The 22,018-nt window shown below is 45.4% G+C and overlaps 1 protein-coding gene across 2 annotated transcripts in view; it reads right to left on the bottom strand.

Moving 5' to 3' along the window:
• LOC146776281 (ATP-binding cassette sub-family C member 12-like) overlaps window positions 1-22,018 on the bottom strand; it is a 1,395,717-nt gene that overhangs the window by 42,708 nt on the left and 1,330,991 nt on the right. The gene's annotated exons all lie outside the window — the stretch shown is intronic.

Genomic DNA, 22,018 nt, shown 5'->3' with positions numbered 1-22,018 from the left:
CTGTTTAACTCATCTGCAAATGTGTGTACTAGTGGCCATGTAGAGGGTGTATATAGTAGTAGTCTTTCTTATGCCCTGCAAACCTAAAACTTTGCCTGAAATCGTGCATATTCCTTGCATTTCTCTAACTGAAACTTCCAGAATCTGCAGGAATCCCAAAAATTCCTACCATTCAACATTGCCCCACTTGTACCGATAAAAAACACTGCACAACTTGCGTGGTTGGGCCTGGTGCCTGCAACAAGAACATATCAAACCGGGCTAATTGGAGTCCCCTCGCAAGGGTTGGCATTGACCTTGCTTTGATCTGGTCCTGTTGCGGGCACTAGGCATAAGTGGCACAGCATTTTATCTGCACAAGTGGGGCAACGCTGGGTGGTAGGAATTTTGTGGATTCTGGAAATTTCCATCACAAAAATGTAGAGAAAATGCATGATTTTCAGGCAAAGTTTAGATTTGCAGGGCATTGTGGTACAAAAAACCTCATGGGATGCACACCACCTAGGAACTCCCTGACTGTCTAGTTTTCAAAAATGTCTGTGGGTTGTAGGTTTGCATGGGTGGCACAACAGCACAGCCCCAAATACCACAGCTACCCCTATTGCTTGTCTATCAAAGTAGTACTGTAGGGCCTTTGTGTCTTGGTTTCATATGCCACCCACACGAAGGGGGTACCGTTCTTATCTTGAGGCATGTGTGAAATCAGGTTGGTAGAAAATATGAGTCAGAAATGTGTGTTATTTACCAAAGTTTGAGGTTTGCAAGGGCTTCTGGATAAAATTACCTAGTGTAAGCCATGCAAGTCATGTGCCCCTGGACTCCACTAGCTGTCTAGTTTTCAAAAATGTGCAGGTTCACTAGGTTTCTCTAGATGCCCGCTGAGCGAGCGCCCAAAATCCACTGCTACTTACTTTGCAAAAAACAGGTCAGTTTTGATTGGAAACATTTGATGTATTCATGTTGCGTTTTAAGACATTTCCTGTCGTGGGCACTGGGCCTACCCACACAAGTGAGGTACAATTTGTATAGGGAGACTTGTGGGAATGATGGGTGGAAAGAAGTTTGTGCCTCCCCGCAGATTCCAGAACTTTCCATCACAGAAATGTGAGGAAAATCTGTTTCTTTTTAGTCGAGGGTTGCAAAGGATTCTGTGTAGAAGACCTGGTGAGAGCCATGCAAGTCACCACACCATAGATTATCCCCAATCTCTAGTTTTCAAAAATGTGCAAGTTTGCTAGGTTTCTCTAGTTGTTGGATGAGATAGGGCCCAAAATCCTCAGCTACCCACTTTGAAAACAAGCATTTGCAATGCAATCGGTCTCGCAGTTGTGAGAGTTTGAGCTAATGACATTGTAAATGGCAATGTCTTTTATTTACTTGTTGGTTTTTAAAACATAAATAAAAGGCATTGTCATTTACAATGCCAATAGCTTCTGTTTGGGTTGGTTCTGTGAATTTTATACCAGTGGCCCATGTTTATTATTACAATGCACTTCAAATTTCGATTTTTTTAAAATATATTTTTAATATTTTTTTTAACTAATATGTTTCTGCTTTCCTCGAAATATCACTTGCCTAATGGGGCGTTTCTGTGCAACCTTGCATTGTCTTTTTCACGTTATGGACAGTATTGTTGTCTTCCAAATGTTTGCCACACACACCACATAATTAGTGCGAACCGTTTGGGAATATTTTGATTTCACATTTTTTTGTCCCCGTTCTTTTGTTTGAGCCACTGACACATGTTGTTCCAGGAAAGATGTCTTGAGACACGCAGCAAATGTAAACACTCCCATCCTTTCTTTTAAGCAGCCCTCCCTTCCTCCCTCCTTCGGACATTAATCTATGCAGGTTTTTTTGGCTTTTCGAACAAATTCTTAAGCTAGCTGCGATGCCACCGCGGTGGTGTGTGGCGTTGGACATCTATCTGTTGAATAGGCCGTGTCACACGGTAGCAGGCTCTCTTGTCAGGCCCAAATGTGTTTTAGGCAAATACTGAGGTGCTCATAAAGGCAGGGGTCAAGTACAGCTTGGTTCCACTCTGCGCCGAGTGTGTGCATTCATCTGAGTCTGTGTGTGTATGTATTTGAGTGTGTGTGGGTGTGTGTATGCGTGTGTGTTGTGTGTGTGTTCATGTATCTGAGCCTGTGTGTGTGCTTGTGTTGTGTGTGTATCTGTGTGCATATATCTGAGTCTGTGTGTCTGTGTCCATTTATCTGAGTCTGTGTGTGTGTGCATATATTTGAGTGTGTGTGCGTGTGTGTTTGTGTGCATATATGTGAGTCTTTATAGGTCTTGGCGTATATATACACTTTATATTTGTGTGTGTGCTTGGGTGCCAACGTCTGTGTGTGTGTGTGTACACATGTGTCTGTTTTAGGTGCATATGTCTAGGCGCACTTAGGTGTGTGCTTATATGCACATTTAACTGTGGGTGTATCCGAGTATGTGCACATAACTATGTGGGAACATATCTGGGCATACCTGTGCGTCCACATCTTTGTTCGTGTCTGTGCATGTGTGTCTTCTGTATATCTCGTGTGTTTGTCAGATAGCATGCCCGTCTGTGTTTGTTCATGTGAGTGTGGTTGCTTGAGTGCGATTTGTGTGCTCACATGCACACACAACCCTCCAGATATGTAGGTTTCTACATAGAACGCGGTATGGTTCTACTTACACATGGAACATGCTTCATGTCTCGCAGTATGTGGAGAAACATGCATGTTTCTGCACTGAAGCCAGTATTAAAAGGAGAGTAAACTTACCCCCGTTTGCTGTCTTGCGTGTAGCCGGCCTGGCTGTCTTTGTTTGAGACAAACAGACTTTTAGGGTGAAACGCTCTCTCCTCCTGCGGCTGCTTTGAACAGCGAAGGAGCCAGGCTTTACCGACTCACCAGGCACGTGCGGCGGCCTGACTGCGGCATGTCCGCGCACTCTGGACACCATGTGTTAAGAAAGTAAACAAGCACAGAATCGAAACCAGTGGTGCGTGCACACCACAGAGGAGCGGGGGTGAGGGAGCGCGGCAGCAAAGCAAACACGCGCTAATTATAAACACATGTTTATAATTAAAACCAGATGCCGCTGCTGCGCGTAACAGACACCAATAGGCCATGGGCGGTTACATTTCTAAAGGAAGCTGGGACATGCACCCGCCTTTCTCCAATTGTGTGCTGTCTTTTTTAAAAAGACACTCGCAAAAGGCAATTGCAGCTGACGAAAACAAAAGCACACACACGAGCGTGTGGTCAGCTTTCAGAAGCCCCTACATGAAGTCTCGCTGAGCGAGCAATGTTGCGCACTGCAACGCTAGGCGTGATACCTAAAAAGGGTCCCTTTTGAGTGGAAAAATGTAATGTATCCATGTTGCGTTTTGGCCCGTTTTCTGTTGTGGGCATTAGGCCTACCCACACAAGTGAGGTACCATTTTTATTGGGAGATTTAGGGGAATGCTGGGTGGAAGGAGGTTTGTTACTCTCTGCAGATTCCACAACTTTCTATCACAGAAACACGAGAAAAATGTATTTTTTCAGTCAAAGTTTGAGGTTTGCAGGGGTTCCCCCAGGTGTCTAGTTTTAAAAAATGGGCACATTTTCTAGGTTTCCCTAGATGCCAGCTGAGCTATGGCCCAGGGTCCACAGCTACTCACATAGGGAAAAAAGGGCCAGTTTTCAGTGACAAATTGTGATGTATTCATATTGCGTATATGTTGCTGGCACTAGGCCTACCCACACACGTGAGGTACCATTTTTATAGGAAGACATGTGGAAGCATGGAATAGTAGAACATTTGTTATTACCAGTTGGATTTCACTGCATGTGTGCCTTCCAGCCAGTCTGTAAGAAAGGAGACATTTTGAAAAATACCCTCTAAATCATATGCTGGTATGGGTATCCACAAATAATGTACAAATAACCGCTACTGCTAAGCTATACTCCATATCTTGTGGCCATTTCAGAATCACATAGATTTCCTTGATACCCATTATTCATTCTACATATTTCACCATATGAATTGGTCTATATTCGGAACACAATAGAAAAACATTGTGCAGTGCAGCTCAGTTGTTAACTCTTGGTACCATGGGTTCGTAGAGAACCTACAAACCCTATATAACTCACTGAATACTTGGAGAGAAACATCCTGCTAGACCCTCCCAATCAGGAATCAGAGCCAACCACAGCATCGATACAGATCTGATCGCCGCGATAGATGACATTCGCACCCTACTCGAGAGAGGAGAATCTACCACCCTGATCCTCCTTGACCTGTCCACAGCCTTCAACACTGTCTCCCACCACACAATCATCAAACGACTACACCAGATCAGAATCAAAGAGGACACTCTTAGGTGGACGGCATCTTTCCTCACAGGGCGCACCCAGAGAATCCACCTCCCCCTTCATCTCACTATCCAAGCACCCCAACTGCAGCGTCCCTCAAGGTTCAGCCCTCATTCCTACCCTCCTCAACATCTACATGACGCCGCTAGCAGACATTGTCAGAGCCCATGACATCAACAACATTTCCTAGGCCAACGACAATCAGCTGACCCCACCATCACAAAGTCCAACTTCAACAATTGCATGCAAAAACATCTCTGTCTGGAAGAAGGACAACTGTCCGAATCTTAACACACACAAAACCGAAGTCCTGATTTTCAGCAGCCACACCTCCCCCTGGAACAACACCTGGTGGCCATCGGAACTCGGACCCACCCCCACACCGAAAGAACACTCTCGGAACCTCAGTATCATACTGGACAACTAATTCCCCATGACACAACAGGCCAACGCCATCTCTTCAGCCTGCTTCCACACTCTCTGCATCATCCGCAGAATCTTCAAAAAGCTCCCAATCAACATCAGAAAAACAGTGACGCAGGCCTTCATCACCAGCCGTATTGACCAGGCCGAATGTACAACCAGCAAACTCATGAGAAGACTCCAGCCAATACAGAACGCAGCAGCCAGATTGATCCTCGACCTGCCCAGAAGGACACACATCGCCCAGCACCTGAGAGACCTCTACTGGCTTGCCATCAAGTAGAGATGCCAGTTCGAGCTACTGACCAACACCTTCAATGCCCTCCACAACCAGGAACCTGCATACATGAACCACCACTCGAATCTCAAATGACCGTCCGGAAAGCTCTGCTACACCTGCTCACCCTCACACAGACTCTTTGCATTCACCGCCGCTCCAGAAGACGCTCCTTCTCCTACATGGCCGCCAAGTCCTGGAACACCCTCCACCCCCAAACATCACCCTTACTGACAGAATTCAGGAAGAAACTCAAGACCTGGATTACGACTGAATCCCACAGCTCAGCACCTGGCTACACTCATGAGTGATAAGCCACGCTATACAAGTACCGTACAATTAGATACAATCCGCAACTAGAAGGGCACAGCACACATAATGGTATACGGCCATTGTGACGAAATGTTTTACAGACGAATACGTTGTCACAAATGGCCATTTATTCCTTACTAATTTTCAATATTTCTTTACTTCAACAGTTAGTTTCTGTAGGAAAACCTTGAGGGATCTACAAGTATAATCCTTTGCTGAATTTGGAATTTGTCTACTTTTCTGAAATCTTTAGATTTCCTGGATCACCCATGGGTTTTTACAATGGTTACCATCACAAAATGGAAACAGGTTGAGAGCACAAAAAATAGGAAAAATGAACTACCTCTTGCTAATATTGTGGGAATAAATAGGTTATTTTATTTAACTCTGCATGGTGCTGAAAGCTTTAGCACATCAAACCATTTGTTGATGTCATATTTCGGGAAATAAAAAACCCTGGGTACCTTTAAAATCCCCAGGATGCTGGAAAAAAGGACACAATCTTGACATGAATACCTTACTTGGAAAAAAAGTTAGGGAGCCGTAGGTGCGAACTGCCTCAAATAGCAAAAAAAGTAAGCAGCCCTGGGGTGGGGCGAGGCCCAGCAGTTAAGGGGTTAATGTGACTCAGTGTTCAGAATTCCAAGGTGCCCTGGAATTTCCAGTGAGGGACCATTTGAAGCTCCAAGCTCAGTCAAGGCTACAGTAGGCCGGAAACATTCTCTCAAATGTCATTCTTTGTCACTCAGTGTGCATGAATTACACAAATGTGTAGTCGTCTGGCAGGCCAAGGGTGAGAACCTTTATTCTGTGCACAGAGTTGCAAAGTGCCCAGGAGGACTCACCTGCTTACCGGTGTGAAGAAGCTGTGACCATGCCACAGATCAGAGCCCAGCCGAGGCTTGGGTTCGTACCCCAGCCATGCGCTCTGTTCCCCCAGCCCACCAGTTCTTAAAGAACCCAGGCCAGGGACCCGAAGGTCCGGGAAGGAATCACCTGCTTGCCTTGAACAGGAAACTCTGACAAGGCCCTGGGTCAGAGCTTTGGTGGGCCTTGGATGGAAGCCCTAGGCTCTGTACCTTGGACTGCCATGTCTCTAAGTGCCCAGGAATGGGACCCACAGGATCTCCTGCTTGCCAACAAAAAGAAGCTATGACCAGGTCAGAGCTCCTGCAAGTCTTGGGGTGAGAACCAGCAGCCCTAGGCTCCATTCAGTGGCCCACTGTGTCACTTGGAGACCGGGACGGGTACCCATAGGCACAAGGAGGCCTCCCCTGCTTGCCAGGAAAGAGGAGCATTGACCAGGCTTTGGGTCAGAGCTCCACTGGTCCTGGAGGGGAATCCCCCAGCCCTTGGCTCACATCCATGGCCAGCCTTGTTGCAAAGTGCCGCGGATAGGGTCCAGCAGACAAGAGGGGGTCTTCCCTGCTTGCCCGGGTTAAGAATCTTTGATCTGGTCCCAGGTCAGAGATCCAAATGACCCTGGGGTGGAAGTCCTGGGCTCCCTTCTTCAATCTGCTGTGTCGCAAAGTGCCCAGAAAGGTATCCCCTGCTTGTCTGGGTGCAGAAGCTCTGATAAGGTCATAGCCCCGGTTGACCTAGGGATAAAACCACCCTGACCATGGCTCCATTCCTGCGCTGTCGGGTCTCAAAGTACCTGAGATGGGGAACCGCAAGCCCACAAAGGCCACCCCTGCTTGCCCAGGATGAAAAGATCTGATTGGGACCCGGGCCAGAGCTCCGCCTGACCAAGGGGTGGAAGCTCCCAGTCCTGGGCTCCTTTCTTCAGCCCTCTATGTCATAAAATGCCTGGGATGAGGTCCCACAAGAACTGGGAGATATCCCCTGATTGTCTGGGGTCAGAAGTTCTGACCTGGCCCCACTTCAGAGCTCTGACTGAGCCTAGGATGAAAGTCTCAGGGCTGGGCTCGCCTTACCAGCCCACTGTGTCATAAACTGATCAGGATAGGGTCTTTTAGACCCATGGAGGTCTCCCTTGCTTGTCTGGGTTTTGAAAATCTAATTGGGTCCCGGGTCAGAGCTCAGTGAGGCCTCCCCCTCATAGACCCTTGCCTGATACCCAGCTTGGACTCTGTGCACCCAGACCTCAGAGTACCTTTACATTCCAAGGGCAAACAGAATACTTTTTCATAAGGCACGGTATAACCAGATGGACATTTTTCAAGGCTGGGCATCTGGTCACTCCAAGCGCTGGACACTTGGTTATGAGCCAAGTATTCCTATAGCATGCCTGAAGGCTGGGCTGTCCTGGAAGTCCAGATGAGGGCTCATTTGGTTCTTCGAGCCCGGCTCCAGGAGATCAGGTGTGTTATCTCTGACAGCCCCCTTTGTCACTTGGTGTGCACAGATCACAAGAAAGGTGGGTTGCTTTGCTCATGATTAGTAGAGACAGAGTACTAGGGAGCCACTTTGTCATCCAGTTGTTCTCATCCGGCTGCCTTCTATCCCTCTCTGATGGGTCTTTCCTCTGAGCCTTGCTTCCCAAAGAGCAGCCAGTGATACGGAGCTGACATCCCAAGGCAGAGTCACATGCTTGGGAGCAATTTTGCCAGCATTGTATCCCGATCACAATGGCCAGGCTGACCTGGAAGTCTCAATGAAGGCTCATTTGACTTGCCAAGCCAGGGCTAAAGGAGGTCAGATGTTGTGCGCGCCGATTGCCCCCTTTTACTTAGTGTGCACAGATTACAAGAAAGGCAGGTAGCCTTCTTCCAGATTTTATGGACAAGGTGTGATCCTCTGTTCTTTCTTCCCAGGTGCCACAAGGGCCAGGGCAGGCCACTCTGGGGTCCCAGGGGCCTGAGCCTGCAGCAGCCTTTCAGCCCTGTCTGATGTACCTTTCCACCATGCCTTGCTTCCCAGAGAGCAAGCATCGGTTTGAAGCTGACATCCCCAGCAGCATGGCCTACTCTGGAGCAGTTTAGCCAGCATTGTACCCTGATCACGAGCCAGCAGTGCACCCTGATCTTGATGGCCAGGCTGACCTGGAAATTCAGGTGAGGCACATTTGAATCTCCATGCACCATCCAGGGCTCCAGGAGGTCAGATCTGTTCACTCCAATGACCCCCTTTCACTTAGAGTGCACAGATTTATGAAAAGGGAATTAGCTTTCCGCCAGATTATTAGGGACAAGCTGTGATGGACACTCTTTTTCTCTGGGATTTCTCCACAGGTGCCACGTGGGCTGAGGCCAACCCGCCCCAGGGTCCTAGTAGCCTGAGTCTATGGCTGCCTTCTAGCCCTGTCTAATGAATCGTTCCTCTGAGACTTGCTTTCCGGAAAGCAGGAAGGATTCAAACTGATATCCTCGGCAGGGCGGCCTGCTTGGTCGTAGTTTAGCCAGCACTGTACCCTGATCACTATGGCCAGACTGGCCTGGAGGTCCAGATGAAGCCTAATTTGACTTTCCAAGCCTAGTCAGGCTCAAAGAGGTCAGATGTTATTCGCTCCACCCTGTCTGCACTGTTTATGACTTTTTTGGAGACCACTCACGATAGCAAAGGCCAAGCAGCCTGGCAGCTTGTGAAGTGGTCCGACCAGAGTGGATGAGGTTGGGTGACACTAGGCCTGGATGCCGTCTGGTGATCCAGGTAACTCTCTGCCAGTCGGTCCTAAGAGAGGGGTGAGTACTATTTGGAAGTCAAGTTCTGATCCCCGAACCAAGAAAGGCAGGGATGTGTGCTAGAGAACCCAACTAGAGCCCCAGGGAGAGTTCTTTTTCTTTGTGAAGGGCAGGTTGCCCTGGAGAGGGTTTGTGTTGAGAAGTGCCCCCGAGCCTTGGAAAGCGATGTGCTTCCAGCGGCGTCCAGTGAGTTCTCGCTGTTCCTTTGAAATCTGACATAGTGTTCATCTTTCGCCTAGGCATATCCATAGCCGCAACAGGTCTCGAAGGTGAACAGCCTCTTGCATGTTGGAAAATACAGGTAAGGGAGGTTAGCAAGTCAGATCCATAACTTTGAGAAAAGAACTGGCTCTAAGGGCTGGGTTGGTCATGTGGGGGCACAAAGCAAGCTGGATGTGTGCCACAGTTGGACAATACATTGCCCTCTAGGGAGGTGGCGACTATGGAAGCAAGCCGGACCCTTCCTGTGTTCACCCCAGCTCTGGTGGTCACCTCACTCTGTACGCCTCCCTGTAGCATGGCCCAAGCGCTCTGCCTTGACCAATGTTGATGGTATGGACCAGGGAAATCTGAATGTTTAATTAAGACAAAGTGAAGAAATTCATTGAGGGTTGGGTGAATGGCTGGAATAACTATAACTATCTTAACCTCTTCTCAGTTGTAGTGGCCCTTGTCTTCGAGTAGTCCAGCTAGTAGTCTATATACCACTAATATTTTTGAGGAGATATCTAGAAAAATAGGTAGAACAAGGTATCTATCAAGGCCATGAGTATGATAGGGTGAAATGGTGAAGCTAACGATCCCAATTCCCGATGGAGTAGTTCCTGGATTACAAAAACTCAGTTAAGATGGCGAAAGGAGATACTTTTCCACAAGTCACAGCCAGCTCTAACAACACAATTAATAACATCAAATTGCATCAAACATTATTGCCCTGTTCACCCTCCATAATAGTCGATATTGAGGAACTGATCGACCGTAGTGAAAGCATTAAATGTATACTTAAAACGAAATAGTCACATCAAGACTTAAAAAAAATGACAAACCAAATGACAAAACAAGTGACTTTACCCAAAAAATCACATACTGGAAATCTCCCAATGAAAAATACAACTATTATTTGCATGGAGACATAATGAGAACATTCAAACAACTTACAAAATATGTCTCCAATAAACACAAGGGACTATACTTCAAAACGTACTGCAAAAAATGTTACTAGGAAGCCGAGTTTATTAACATTGCCTGCCACTATGCATAATGCAAAAAAGAATACAGAGAGGGGATATACAATTTCTACGCAGCTTTTGTCATCTGAGATTCCCAATATAAACTGCGATTGTCACAACATGCAAAACATGCCACCTATAGCTCAAAATGATGCTAGACTCATGGCTCTAGCAAGCTGCAAACCTTCAAAACTATGAAGAAAAATTGCTGCGAACTGAATTGGAAAAAGTATATAATAAATAAATAAATGTAAATGCACTCAGGGTCCCGCACTTTGACAATAAAAATAAAAACAGATTGCAGAGAAAAGAAGGTATAAAAAAAGAAAAAAAACTGATTTGCATCAAACATCCACCAATATTAAAAGCGACTCCAATGATTAACCAGAATTATCAGAGGGAATAACAAGAGAAAGGTGTAAAGACTAAATTAGCAGGTAACAAGCACCTAAAATCACTAACATTTGTGACCTGAATGACAGAATATCAAAAGTGCAAAAATGCTCCAAAGATCTGCAACATCACAAAGCTGGTATGGATTTGATTGAATAAATTGTGGTTTATTTCTAGAATATACCAGTGATATACATCTGAAACCAACCAATCGAAATAAATCACCTACTAAAAATGGTAATGTGCCTATGAGCACTGTTCACGATGAGGAACAAAATGTCTCAGACCGAAGTTACATACCCAAGAAAGACAAGATAAATAGAAAGCTAAATGGAAATTATGTAAAGAAACATGTAAAGGGCAGCTACAAATAATATTAGGAACAGTTTAAGAGAGATAAAAAGAAAAATCTCTACACATTGTAGAGGGGGGGATGGGGAGCTGTTAGAAGAGGGGTAGGTCCTGTACCAATGCTCCCAAAGACTAACGTAGTATTCACTGAGGGGTAGCTATTCCTAAAGTCAAAGAGAGTCGCAACCTATTCTGGTTGGAGAAGAAGTGTGAGAATGATCAATCTCAATAAAGTTGGGTTATCTAGAATGACGGGGGAATCCCTCCTTTTTAGATATAGTGCCCTCACACACCCTTAGGAACAGCTACCCCCTCAGTGAATACTATAAAAAGAAAATTGCCAGTTTATAGACTGGTGCTGCAGAAGATGCCCAAGTACCCAAAAATATGTCAAACAGGGCCTCATTGTATGGAAGGACAGGCTATACCCCCAACTGTCCTTGATAAAGGACATCATTCAAAGGGTCGGTGGACTTCCCCGTAGGCAGTGACAAGTCCAAAACTGCAGCCACTCTCCTAAACAAATCTGCAAAGGAGGAACTTGCCTCAGTAGCAAGACTAGGAGGTGAAAGTATCCCTGAGGCTGGGGAAGGCTCCAGCCCACTAGCCTCACCAAGAGCAGATATCCAACTCTCTTCCACTTGCGATGGTATAGTTTCAGAAATGGGCTCAAAAGCTGAGTCTCCCTTTCATCACCTGCCACAAGGGGAATCCCAGAAGTCTCACCTTGATAAGGAAGTGAAAATGCAAAAATGCAACATTCCCCCCAATTTGCTCTACAGACTTTGCAGCCAACACCGATCGACGTCGAGAAGGCAGCGATTCGATGTCGATAGGAGAAGGAGAGACTTTGATCGGCATCACCAACATCAATGTCAGTGTCAGCTGATTGATCTGAGACGCCCACGGAGGAGTCCCTGAGTTTTCTGGGGTTGAGTGCAAGGAGGGTGTTGGAGTCGTAGCGATGGATGGTCGAAAATCCAGGGTTCCTGGCGCTGGCTGCAGTCAGGTCGTTGACGGGCGCAGACGGGCTTGCCTTAGGTGCGCCTTCGGCACGCCAGGGGCTCGACCGCACGCCATTATGTAGGGGGAGGGGAGGGATAAACAGCAGGGAGGCGGAAAACAGGTGAGGACAGCGGGGAGGGGCTGCAGAGGCAGCAACGTGGTGATGGCCGTAGGGGCAGAAGGACAGTGGTGGTGGGCGAAGGTGGGATGCAGGATCCCGGGGCTGAACTTGAGCTTGAGCTGGGCTCCAGCTGTGGGAAGGGAGAGGAAGCTTAGGCAAGCAAATCCATGCCACAAAGTTAGGGCTCCCGCCAGGCTCAAGCGCGCACAGCGGCCACTGGGTCCTAACCTTCATGCCTCAGGGTCTGTCCTCAAGGCTCCCCTGGGGGGACTCTCTCGCTACTCTATTAATCGTCTGCCGCTAGTCTCAGGCTCCAGGCCTCTTTTGGCAGCAAGCCTCTGATGCTGATGGGTCTTGCTTGGCCGCTAGTCACAGCCCTCCTCCGCCATCTTAGGGCCTGCACACATCTCTGTGGCCATCGGCTACTGACTGCCAAAATCAGCACTGTTTGTTGCTCTGGACATGGCATTTAGAGCGGGGGTTTCCTGAGGGGTTTCATGGGAGCTCACTGGTGCTCCCCAGGCCCATAGCGCCTGCAGAATGGCATCAGAAGGGGACTCTGGTGGAAGCTCACCCTGTGAACCTCCCGCTGGAGCACCAGAAGCCTTCAGATCTGTCTCTCAGAATATGGGTTGTATAGTAGGGTGTGTGGAGGGACTAGGCTCTCTGCTTAGACCTCTCTCTGTAACGATATGTTCCAGGGTCATTGTGAACTTCCACTTTAGCAACTGCAGCGGGTTGGGTCTCTTCTGTCTGCAACGTGGCAGACAAAAGTTCCCATTCAACGCAAAGAAACAAGGGTTAATAAAAAAGGGAAAGAAGAACGAAAGGAAAGAAAGGTAAGATTATGAAAGAAAGTTAGGATGAGTTATAGAACGGATGAGAGGGTGGATGAATGAGAGGGTGGATGAATGAGTAGGTTGATGGATAGATGAATGGAGAATGTACAGGTGAAAGGATGGCAGAGTAAATGGAAGTCTGAGAGGGTGATAGATGGACTGGTGATGGAAAGGCAGAGTAAATGCAAATCTGAGTGGATGAATGGCAAAAAGTAATATTTTGCTGGATGAAAGTCTTTACTGATGGATGTATAAGTCAAAGGATGAATATATGGATATATGAATGGATGGATGCATAGTTGACCTATGTGTGAATAGATGGAATAGTGAAAAATTCAATAATGGATTACAGAACATAAAGGTGAAATGGGGAAATCAGAGGGTGGATGGATGGGTGAAATGGTTAATGAATGAATAGATGCTTGGATGGAAGAGACAAGGAAGAACTTCTAGGAAGGTTTGAGCTCCCTTCCTGTACTTGTGTGATGCCATCAGAGCTTTTGTTCAAAGTGGGGGGCATTTTCATTTTCTGGCTACTCCCTTGTAGGTGGGCATAGTAGGGTGTGAGGAGGTACTAGGCTCTCCTTTAAGACCTCTCTCTCTCAGATGAAGGGTGTGCATAGTTGGTTGTGGTGAGGGACTGCCTTCTCCTTTTGGACCCCTCTCTCAGATGATGGATGTGTATATTAGGGTGTGTGGAGGGACTGGCCTCTCTGCTGAGACCTCTCTTTGTAATAATAAGTGTGCATACTAGGGTAAGGGTAGGGACTGGGCTCTCCTTTCAGACCTCTCTCAGATGATGAGTGTGCATAGTAGAGTACTTGGGTGAGCATTAGCTCTACTCACAACTCCTCTCAAACTAATGAGCATAAATAGTAGTCTGTAAAACACCATCTCTAGTAAGACTCCTTCATACAGTAACAAGTGTGCATAGCAGAGTGTATTAGATGATCCCCTACTCCTTTCTACTATTCACAAGTCCGCAAGAGTCTTGCAAGATCAGATAATGGATGTGCATTGTAGGGTGTGGGGAGGTATTTGCTTCCCTTGTCAGACCTCTCTCTCAGATGAAGAGTGTTCATTGTAGGGTGATTTGTGAGAGACTAGGCCCTCCTTTCAGACCTCTATCTCAGCTCTCCACTAACACCTCTCTCTGTAATGAAGGGTATGCATAGCAGAGTGCAGAGAGGGACTGGGCTCCGACCTCTATCTCAGATGACGGGTGTGCATAGTAGGGAGTGGGCAGGGATTAGCCTCTCCTGTCAAACCCCTCTCTCACATGGTAGGTGTGCGTAGTAGGGCATGTGGAGAGACTGACCTCTTTGCTGAGACCTCTCTCTGTAATGATAGGTATGCATAGTAGGGTGTGTGGAGGGACTGGGCCCTCCTTTCAGACTCCCATCTCAGATATGGATGTGCATAGTAGGGTGCTTGGGATGAGCTTTATCTCTACTCACAACTCCTCTCAAACTAATGAGCATAAATAGTAGAGTCTGAAAAACACCATCTCCAGTAAGACTCCTTCATACAAGTGTGCATAGCAAAGAATAGTCGAAGATCACCTCTCCTTTCTGAATTCATAATCCTGCAAGACTCTTGCAAGATCATAACTTTAAAACAAAATAAGAATTAAAAATCTGCTCATCACGGTACAGATCTCTTACACACTTCCTTTCAAAAACAACTACCACAATATGCATTCCTATTAATGAAGTGTATGGAGAACTCAACTACTCCTTATTACTATTTGCCCTCCTGCGAGAAACTTGCAAGATTGTAAATATTATTTTTTTTAAATTAAACATTTATTATCTTCACAGTAGTTATCCCCTAGACTTCTCCTCTCTAAATCAAGGGGGACATCATGCCTTTCTGGTGCCCCCATATATAGCTTTTTTACTTCATTTCCACAACACCTCCAATTTTTCACAGTAAACAGTATTGGCGGCCATTTCATCTCATGGGACTCGCTGGAACCTCTCACTCCCACAAGAATGTGAAGGTTCATGGAAAAAACAGGCCTCTCCACCAATCACAGGCCCCCATTTCTGATTTTGTGCTCTCGAGGTACACCAGGAAGACTTTTGCGAGCCCAACTCTCAAAATTTACGATGATTTTTTACCCTAATATCTCAAAAACTGCTGAACAGAATTACACCAAATCACAAAAAGCAGAATCTGTGCACCAAAATCTAGTGCAATTCCATTCAGCTATTTTTGCTGAAGGCGTGTCTTAAGAAGTCTATGGAAAATGCATGGAGAGTTTACATTTTGGAAGACCCCCCTTTTTTCACAGCCTCTGCTAAATGGATCACCCTGAGAATCTCTAGGAAATAACTGAGGTATATGAATATTGTGTTTGGAAAGTTTCACAAAGATTTGTCAAACAAGGCCAAAGTTATTAGCAAACCAAAAAACACTTTGTGTAAGGAAAAGCAGACCTAACTATAAGTACCTACTGCTGACCACCAGTAGGTTAAGGATAGGTTATAGTTTGGAAAACTTTATTAATATTTTGTATACAAAACCAACTTAACTACTCAAACATTAGAAATTCTAAAGGTATAGTTATAACTTACAGCCATAATTTGTGCACCGGTTGAAACGTACTATAACTTGCACACTTCCTTACAGTGTTCTTAACTCCGTAGCCACACTACACTAATATAACATGGCCCTCTAACATGCACACTGTTCTCATAAATTATGTTATTAGAGATGCCACGAGTTATGTTATGTATGCTATCATTTAATATGCTGTAAGGAATATAAAAGGGTATAAGAAGTGCATGGGGTTGGCACACGTTATAGTTAATGTAGTGCAGTGTAACAACACTGCTAACGTTTTTCTAACTATAACTTATCCATAACCTTTGGTATTTCAGTTGAATTTCAAAGTTTAAAAAAAAATGTGTTTCAAATTATTGTTAAGATGAGTGTCATTGAGGGGAGTGTCATTGAGTGGCATTTTGTCAAGTGTTGTAGAGTGGTATAGAGTAGAGTAGAGTATTGCAGAGTGGAGTGGCATAGAGTGGAGTGTCATAGAGTGAAGCGTCATAGAGTAGCTTTTCATAGAGTGGAGTGGAGTATAGTGGAGTAGTGCAGCATAAAGTAGAGGCTCATATAGTAGAGCACTGTGTTCTAGAGTTGATTGGCAGAGAGTGGAGTGGCATAGAGTGGAGTGTCATAGAGTGAAGGGTCATCAAGTAGAGTGTCATAAAGTGGCATAGACTGGAGTGCAGTGTTGTAGAGTGTAGTGTAATAGAGTAGAATGGTGGGGTGAATAGTGTCATAGAGTGGAGTTGCACAGAGTGGCATGACAGAGTGGAGTGTCACAGAATAGAGTAGTGTAGAATAGAGTAGAGTGGCATAGAGTGGAGGTGCATACAGTGGAGTAGAGTGTTCTAGAGCTGAGTGGAGTGGTGTCCTAGAGTATGGCGGAGTGGCATAGAGTGGAGTTTTGTCTAATGGAGTGTAGCTGAGTAGAGTGTCATCCGTTGGCATAGAATAGAGTAGAGTGGTGCAGAGTGGCGAAGAGTGAAGTAACATGTTGTAGAGTAGAGCGGAGTGTCATAGAGTGGTTTGTTGTAGAATGTAGGGGCATAGATTGGAGAGGCATGTCATAGAGTGGAGTGATATGTCTCAGAGGGGAGTGGCTTGGAGTGTCAAAGAGTGAAGTAGAGTAGTTTAGAATGGAGTGGCGCGTCAGAGTGGTGTGTCATACAGTGGAGTGTCATGTCGTAGAGTGGAATGGAGTGGTGTGTCAGACAGTGTCTTAGAGTGGAGTAGAGTGGTGTGAAGTGGAGGGGCATAGAGGGGAGTAGAGTGTTGTGGAAAGAAATCACATAGAGTGGAGTGTTGTGTTGTAGAGTAGAGTGGAATGGCATTGGATAGAATAGAGTGTTGCAGAATGGAGTGGCGTAGAGTGGAGTGGCTTGTTATAAGGAGGAGTGGCAATTTATAAAGTGGCATGTCGGACAGTGTCTTAGAGTGAAGGGGCATAGGGTGGGTGGAATATAGTGGAGGATTGGAATAGAGTGTAGTAGTGTGTCATAGAGTACAGTGGAAAAAAGTAGTCTGGAGTGGCTTAGAAGGAGTGGCATAGAATGTTGTACGGTAGAGTAGAATGTTGTAGAGTAGCATAGAGTGGAGTAGAGTGTCGTGGTGTTCCATAGAATGGAGTAGCATGTAGTAGAGCGAAGTGCCTTAAAGTGGAGTAGGTTGTTGTAGAGTGGCGTAGAGTAGAGTGTCACAGAGTGGAATAGCATAGAGTGAAGAATAGTGTCGTAGAGTGGAGGGCATAGAATGAAGTGCCATAGACTGGCATAGAGTGAGTAAAGTATGTGCTGGAAAGTCAAGTAGAGTGGCGGGGCATAGACTAAAGTCAAATGTTGTAGAGTGGAGTGAGGTACATTGCAGTGGTGTGTTATAGAGGAGAGTTGAGTGGTGTCATAGAGTGTCTTATAGTGGCAGTAGAGTGGCATGGAGTGTCATACAGTACAGTGCAGTTTCATATTGTTGTAGAGTGGAGTGGCATGTCATGGAGTAGAGTGACTTGGTGTAGAGTGGTGTGTTATTGAGTGGCATGTCATAGAATGTGTTAGAGTGAAGGGGAATGGAGTGCAGTGGCGTGTCATAGAGTACAGTGGCTTGTCATAGAGTGGAGTTGAGTGTTTTAGAGTGGAGTGATATGTCACAAAGTGGAGTGGGGTGTCATAAAGGTGAGTGGTGTGTCATAGAGTGGTTTGGTGTCTCATACAGGGGCATAGAGTGGAAGGGCATAGAGTAGACTAGAGTGTTGTAGAGTGGACTGGCATGTCGTAGAGTAGAGTGGTATGTTATAGAGTGGCATACAGTGGAGGGTCGAAGATTGGAGTGGAGGGGCATAGAGTAAAGTAGATTGTTGTAGAGTGGAGTACAATAGAGTGTTGTGTCATGGAGTTATGTGGAGTGGCACGTTATGCAGTGTTGTGTCATACAGTGCCTTAGAGTGGAGAGTCATAGAGTAGAGAGGTATAGAGTTGAAATGTAAAATAGAGTGAGTGTGTCATAGAGTGGAGCAAAGTGTCATGGAGTGGCATAGAGGCTGTGCCGTAGAATGTAGTAGAGCAGAGTAGAATGTCATAGAGTGACATAGTGTGCAGCAGAGTGTTGTAAAGTGGAGTGGCATAGAGTGGAGTACAGTGTTGTAGAGTGGAGTGGTGTATGGTAGATTGGAGGAAAGTGTCATACAGTGGAGTGGAGTGGAGTGGAGTGAAGTGGTGTGTCAGAGTGGAGGGGCAGAGAGTGGAGGAGAATGTAGCAGAGTGGAGTGGCATGAAGTGGAGTGGCATGTTGTAGAGTACAATGGACTGGCATGTCATAGACTGGCGTGTCGCAGAGTGTTTTAGAGTAGCATACAGTGAAGTGGCGAAGGGTGAAGAACCGTATCGCAGAGTTAAGAGGAGTGTGGTAGAGTGGGGTTTTGTAGAGTGAAGTGGGGTGTCATAGAGTACAGTGGTATATCGTAGAGTGGAGTGGCCTGGAGTGACATAGAGTGGAGTGTCAGAGTGGAGTGGCATGTTGTAGAGTGGAGTGGAGTGGTATAGTGTGCAGTGGCATGTCATAGAGTGGAGTGGCCTGGAGTGATGTAGAGTGGAGTGGAGTGTCATAGAGTGAAGTGGTGTGTGTAGAGTATAGCAGCATGTTGTAGAGTGGAGTGGAGTGGTGTGTCATAGAGTGTCTTTTATCATATGCATTTTTTTTTTATTTCAATAGGTACCACAGTACTTCCTAGATCGTTTTGAGGAGGTACCGTGGTACTCCATAAACTTTTCAAAAAACATATAAAACAATAAAATTACTTTTCACTAACTTTACAGACTTTTCTAAAGTGCCATATTTCCGTCAATACATTCCAAAAACAGTAACAAGCTATATTTCACGTTGAGTGCCAGAACAAACACAAAGTGTGCGGTAAACAATATTTCTGGCCTTTTATTTTGTAAGGCATGTCATTAGTCAATAATATTGTGTTTTGTCTTCCCCGTGTACTGTGGTGTACCACAAAATTACTGCTGTATACCGCAGGCCAATAGATGAACACAATTTTGTCCCTTATAACTTAAAAAATACAGAACCAATTCAGGTCAAATAACAAAATAAACCCTTTCAACACCAAAATCCATATTCCTGTCAAATTTCCTGTAAATCCGCGCAGCCATTGTTTTACTATATCTGAGTAAAGAGGCTATGGAAAATGCATTGGTGGAAAAACATATTTTTTCTTTGCACCTACTTAACTAATTACCACAAAGCTTTGCATTTATGTAAATTACAGAGTGGTGCAGCCTCGTTGTAGTTAGAGTTAGGATTCCGAGGGATAGGAATTCCTTGGATTTTTGATAGTTAATAATGACACCCCCGTTTGACGAATCATCACAAAACTTTGCAGACCTATTTCAATTTCTACATTACAGATGATGCCAATTTTTGTGGTCATTATTTAAAGGGGTTCACAGAAAATAGGGGAGGTCCAAAAACAAGTTTTTCAAATTCATTTGCTATAGACTTTTTACAGGGATGTACACATTTACATGAAATTTGGCAGGAATATAGATTATGGAGTGATAATTATCCTTTTTGCTAAATCAGTTCCATATTTTTGTTATAATTAGAGATAAAATGTCAGTGATATATGGGGAAGCAGGATACTATGGTAATTTCGGGTATATGTCAATGACAATGCAGTATATGATTGGGTAATAAATAAAAGCCCTTCCAAATGTTAAGATGGCAATGTTGTTTAGCCCACACTGGGTTGTGGGTTTTAAGTGGTAATATAGTGTACTAGCAGCTTATAAGGATTGAGGCTCTTTAGGCAAATCTGTAATGCTTTCAGCTTTTAATTTTGTAACGGCTTTCATTGCACAATCATATACTGTTTTGTCATTACAATGTGCTGCGGTATACCGTGAAGTTATGGCGGTATATCGTGGCCCAATATATAAGTACGTTTTTGTGCCTTATAACTATAACATTACCTAAGCAATTTAGATCTACCACCAAAAATGACCCTTTCTATCCTGTATTCTATAAATCTTATCTACATCCTTTCAGCCATTTTCTCACTAGGTGTGTTTAAAATACACTTTATAACATGACCCAAGTCATTCCACCGCACTGTACAACATGGCACTCCACCCTATCATACCTCACTCCACCGTATGATATGTCACTCCACTCTACACTATGATACTCCAGTCCAAGCCACCCCACTCTACAACACCCCACTTAACTCTTCGACATGCCATGCCACTCTAACATAGACCACTCTGCTCTAGGACATACCACTCCACTTCACTCTACAGGACTCTGCACCGCTCCAATCTACGACATTCCACTCCACTCTAGCACATGCTACTATATGGCAAGCCACTGCACTGTACACCACTCCACTGCAACATCCAAGTGCACTCTATACCACTCTATTGGACGCCCCTCCACTCAAAGACACTGCACCACACACCAATGTATGACACGTCATTCCAACCTACTGAGCAGTGAGACATGTCACTGCACTGAACACTGCTCCACTCTATGACAGTCCACTCCACTGTATGATACACCATGCCACTCCCCTCTAAGACATGCAACTCCACTCTATGACATGCAACTCCACTCTGTCACACACCACTCTAGTCTACCACACACTACTCCACTCTACGACATACCACTCCACTCTATGCCACTTCACTCTACATCACTTCAATCTATGCCCCTCTACTGTAAGACACTGTATGACACATCACTCTATGACAAACCACTCCACTCTACTATATGACACACCACTCCACTCTATGGCAACTCACCCCGGTCTATGACATGCCACTCCACTCAACTACACACCACTCTACTCTACAATATGGCACTCCACTCAATGCCACCCTATAACACTCTACAGCACTACACTTCTGCACTCTATTACACTCTAGGCCACTCTGTGACACTTTACTCCACTCTACAACACCCCATGCAAATCCCTTTATGCCACTCCATTCCACTTTACTTCACTGTCATGTATGACACACTACTGCACTATAGTCCACTGTACTATAGTACTCCACTCTATGGCATGCCACTCTACAACACTGTATGGCACTCTACTCTATGTAACTTGACTCTAACACACTGTACAACACGCCACCCCATACTATTCCACTCCACTCTACAGCAATTTACTCCACTCTACGACATGCCACTCCACTGTAGGACACTCCGTCCCACTCTGAGACACTCCATACCACTGCACTCTACAAGATTCCACTGTGATCTACGGCACACCACTCTACTCTACTAGACACCATTCCACATACAATATGTCACCCCCCTCTACATCACTCTACAACACTCTACTCAACCCTACAACATTCTGCACTCCTCCACTGTACGATATACAACTCCACTCTCTGCCACTCAGCTACACTTTACAAAACTCGATGCCACTCTAATACATCCTAGGCCACTCAATTCAACTCCTTCTACACCATTCCTTGCCATTTTATTTCACTTGTCTTTGACAACACTACTGCACTATACTGCACTGTACTACAGTACTCCACTCAATGCTGCACCACTCTACACCACTGTGTGACACTCCACTCTATAATACTCTATGCCACTCCACTCTCTCCCAATACAACACGCACTCCACACTACAACACTCTACTCCACTCTATGCCCCTCCACTATACACCACTCTACTCTTATCTACAACAGTCTACAACAAGCCACTCCGCAATACAACTGTCTTCACTCTACAACATGTCACTCCACTCTATGATGCACTACTCCACTCTCTGACATTCCACGCCACTCTATGACATGCCACTGCATTGTACGACACACCACGCAACTGTACATCGCTTCACCTTACATCACTCCACTGTACACCACTCCTTTCTAGACAACGACACTCTATGCCATGACAATCTAAGCCACAACACTCTTTACCATGACAATCTACCCCGCTTGTTGACATAACACTGTATGACATTCTACTCTGTGTCACTCAACTGTATGCCACTCCACTGTACTCCTTTT

The sequence above is a fragment of the Triturus cristatus genome, chromosome 12 (assembly GCF_964204655.1).
Source record: "Triturus cristatus chromosome 12, aTriCri1.1, whole genome shotgun sequence".
Classification (NCBI taxonomy): Eukaryota; Metazoa; Chordata; class Amphibia; order Caudata; family Salamandridae; genus Triturus; species Triturus cristatus.
The sequence above is the reverse complement of the archived record's forward strand: the minus strand, read 5'-3'. Positions and strand labels throughout refer to the sequence as shown.